General features: G+C 38.9%; 1 protein-coding gene across 1 annotated transcript in view; it reads right to left on the bottom strand.

Annotated features, from left to right (window-relative positions):
* The window catches only part of Csmd1 (CUB and Sushi multiple domains 1), a 1555059-nt gene that overhangs the window by 994934 nt on the left and 555720 nt on the right, over nucleotides 1-4405 (bottom strand). The window lies entirely within an intron of this gene.

Raw genomic sequence — 4405 nt, 5'->3', positions numbered from 1 at the left:
CACACACACACACACACACACACACACACACACACACACACACACACCCTGAACAGAGTTTTATAGATCTATATAGAATCTAGAAATATGACAATTGTCTTGTTCCATCTTAACTCAACATCATGGTCTCTAGCTCCATCCATTTTTCCTGACAATGACAAACTTTTATTATTTGTAGCCGAATGAGACCACACTGTGTACGGGCATCATGTTTCCTCCATCTGTTCATCTGCCAGTGGACATCTAGACTGTGAGCTCTGCTGCAGTAAACACAGCTGTCCCGGTACCTCTGTGCTATCTCTGCTGATTGTCCTCCAGGTAAACACCCAGGAGCAGCGTAGCTGGGTCATACATAGTCTTATTTTTAATAATTCAGGGCACTTTATACTCACTTCCTTAGAGGCTAGACAAATTTATATTCTTCCCATCAGCTCTTCCCAGGGGCTCTTTTTTCTCTGTGTGTCCTCACCAGCACTTCCTTTCACTGGCTTTCCTTATGCTAGCCATGTCTATCATGCTGAAAGAGATCGCAATGTTGTTTTTTTTAATTTGCCTTTTCTTGACGGCCAAGGAGGTTGAACGTGTTTCCTGTGTACTGGCCTGCTTTTGATCAAGTGAAATTTACAATAGTCTACTATGCAAAAATAGCACATTTTGACAAAAAAGAAAATGTGTTTAGAGCAAATCTGCTTCATCATGTTTTTTTTCCTTGTGGTTTTTTTTTAATGGCATAGCCCTATATATCTTATTATTCAAATCTGATTTTTTTTTTTTATTTTTTAAGGTCATAAATGATTATTTATTTTTCACCTCATTATAAAATAAATTTTTGTACTAACAGAAATATTTAACCTTGCAAGTTTAGTAAAAACAATCTGAAATAAATATTCAAATCAATTATAAATAGAATTAAAATAAAGTATCCAAAATGCAATCATACCTTATTTTATAAATTACAAGGCTTACTGATATGTATATTTCAATCAGGTCCTACTGCTGCCAGTTTTATAAGTATTGAAACTGAAGCTCCAGTTGACCAGCCAACATTCTAGACTAAAACTGACATCCATATATATCAAATCTGTGATTTCATCATGTTCTCAGAGAGTTCAAGGTCCATGCCATGACCCCAGCCCCCATGAAAGAGAAGTAAATGTTTAGCATCCTTGAGCATAGCTGCTTAAAGATGTCCAAATGTGCTTATCTAAGGGCTGGGCTCATGAAACAATATGAAACTGAACTTCAGAGGAGTGTTGGAAAGCAGTTGTTAGTGTGGGAGGGTGATTGGGTTTATAGACCGTTCCTTGTTGCTCAGGAAATAGGACCATTTATGAATGAACAGTGAGAAAAAAATTGTTCCTTAGGATATCAAGGTGTCTCGTGGAGCTTTAAGGTTGTTCCCACAGATGCCCTGAGACCTGAGATCTCCCAGTAGAAAGCATGGCCTGCTCCAAGGCAATAGCCATGCACTAAGAGGAGCTGCAATTAGTCCCTCAAGAAGCCATCTGGAGAAGTGAAAGCACAGGTCTGGCCCCAGCTGGTGGATATTGTCCCTAGATTTCCCTTGGATAGCTGGTGTGGAGAAACTTATCCACCCTTCTTCTGGTCTTGTGTTCATCTTTACCCCTCTTGATCTCTCTTCTTGACAAACAACTTTTCTTTATGATACTTCAAAGCAAAATGCCTCATTGCAAATAAAAGTCATTAAACATGAACCTCTATCAATTCTGTATTAGCTACTTCTCTAGTTATTATGATAAAAATGTCCAATAAAATCAAATCAAGGGTAGAGGGTTTATTTTGGCCCAGAGATAAAGGTATAATCCATCACAGCAGAGAAGGCATGGTGTCAGGAACATGAGGCAGCTGGTCATACATCTTATCTGTAATTAGGAAGCCGAGAGTGATAAATGCTGTGTACCCAACCTGAATCCCATCATTTCTTCAGCACAGATCCCCAGTCCATAGCCCACATTCAGGTGAGTCTTTCTAATCAGTAAAATTTTTCCTGAGTGTCAACTTGCATTTTAAATGTTACCTTCAGTGGTTCAGTAATTGCATCCTATAATGAATAAGCACCAGTGTATATTATGAAGTATTATAAGTATATTTTAATAGTTATAAAAGCATGACAATATTGAGATACATGCAAAGAATGCTAATAGTAAAATTTTGTTAAAACACGAAATTCTCCAAATCAGAATTCTTAGAGGTAACACCTGGAAAACTCAGGTGGTATGTGTTGAAAAGGGGTTTTGTTTTCTGAGAATTCAGTTACTAGCCCTACAAATGCATGGACAGGCAGGAGACCAGTGAGGACCTCACGCACCTCTTCAAAGTGACATGTGGACACTTAGCTTTCTCTAAACTGGAATTCAGGAGAGGGAAAGACTTGCTATAGATTAGTGTTAGCCCCCCAGTCGGAAGTTTCTGAAAAGCAAAGTTTTCAGTCTGCTGAGTCCACGGGAAGACGTTCAGAGGTGTGGTGTCCCCGTCTGTGTTTTCTCTCAATAGTGGCAAAGAGTGCAAGAGGAATCTTTGATATAATCCTAAATTTGATACCATCAAATGTCATAGGAGTGACATAATGAGAGAAAGAGACATTTAGGTAGAAAAATGAAAAGAAAAAGAGAAAGAAAAAAACACAGTTTGCTCCTAGGCAAACATACCATACTAATTTTGTGTTTGTAATATATATATATATATATATATATATATATATATATATATATATATATGTCAGTGTTTCACATGGGTAAATTGGGGTGTTAGTGTTATCATATATGTGTTAGATTATGTATAAAATAAATAATATATATTATATTATTAATTTCTTATTAGCAAATGGAATTTAAATATATTGAGCAATGGTAAAGCTCCTACATTATTAAACAAAGCTAGAACAAACTGTTTAAATGAGTTATATAAACATGTGGAAACCGTTCTGTACGCATCGACCTCAAATGACGTTTATTCCTGGCATAGTTTAAAACTATATTAGTAGTGTCTGAAGAGATGCCTCCATAACTGAGAGTGCTGGGTTCTCTTCTAGAGGAGCAGGTTTGAGTCCCAGCCCCCACATGTGGCTCACAACTGTCTATAGCTCTAGGAGATAAGTGATGATGTAACTCTGTGCTTTGACTGGCAGACCCCTCATTGCTTCATAGGTCATCAATGAATTATAGCATAGTCATTTCTTCCAACCTGAGTCTTCTCTTCCTGACCCTGAAATAGTCTTTCAGGGCATTTGCATTAAGACGTATACTTTTTGTATGTTTCTCATTTTTTGATTTTAGAACTATAAGTAAAAATTAGCACATAGTCCTGAGCCACATTTGTGCTCGTTGCCCTGATGTGACGGCCTTGAGATGCAGCAGTTGTTAAAGCAATGTTTATTGCTGTCCTCTGTGAGTATGCCACCCTGTGAACACCCCCTGTGCGTATGAATACCAGTGCTGTTCGGATATAACCAACAGTGTCTGTGGATCAAAGTTCATATAGTCTATCAGTGGCTGATAAATGGCTGATAGAAAAGCAGGACACTGAGTGGCTACAGCCTACATGACAACAGACAACTTACATGCTGTATTTACTTCAGCTAATTGTGCCTGGATAAGGCCATCAGCAGCCACTACACCCCAATTTACCCATGTGAAACACTAGAAAGAATACACAGCGCAGGGTGGATGCGCTTGGCTGTGCTCCCCATTAGGATGAAGAAGTAGACGGCTTGGTGTTTCCTGTGCTGTTCAATAACGGTCTCACTGCTCCTTCTCAGAACAACCCTCCAGCTATAGGCATTATTTCTAGTACAGAGGTGTCCCCTCTCCTCGAAAAAAAGGCAAATAGCTAACTTTTGGTGAGTACTTGTGAAATCAGCAAGATCTGGATCCTTGCCTGAGTCATTGACTGTGGCAATGTTCAGATCCTCCATTCTCTCTACTGAAAAGACTACAGAAAACTGGCTTGTCCAAAGTCACCCATCGAGGCAAGGAACTCACACACACCACCAGGTCTTAAGGCCACAGAACCTGAACTTATTAGAACTAGGCCTTGAACACAGCTTGGTATAGCAAGCTATGCAGTTTGAAAACAAGGTCTCCTTCTGTAGAGCAGGCTGTCCTCTTACTCATTCTATTTCTGGAGCAGCCTCCTGCATCCTGGGAAAGCAGGTGTGCGACCTCTCTCAGCTCAAGAGTGAAACACATTCTTAAGTAACACACAAAGATACCCTCTTTGTCTTACTGCAATCATGTGACCTCTCAACACTCCTTAACATGGATAAAATAAAGAACTAAAAAGTTGTGCTCAAATTTCTATAGTCAGGCAATTAGTCATTTTCTTGAAATAGTCACAGATTCTTCTTCTTCTTCTTCTTCTTCTTCTTCTTCTTCTTCTTCTTCTT

This window comes from Psammomys obesus, unplaced genomic scaffold (genome assembly GCF_907164565.1).
Source record: "Psammomys obesus unplaced genomic scaffold, mPsaObe1.curated_primary_1811, whole genome shotgun sequence".
Taxonomy (NCBI): Eukaryota; Metazoa; Chordata; class Mammalia; order Rodentia; family Muridae; genus Psammomys; species Psammomys obesus.
Note: the sequence above shows the minus strand (reverse complement) of the source record. Positions and strands in the feature narration are given on the sequence as shown.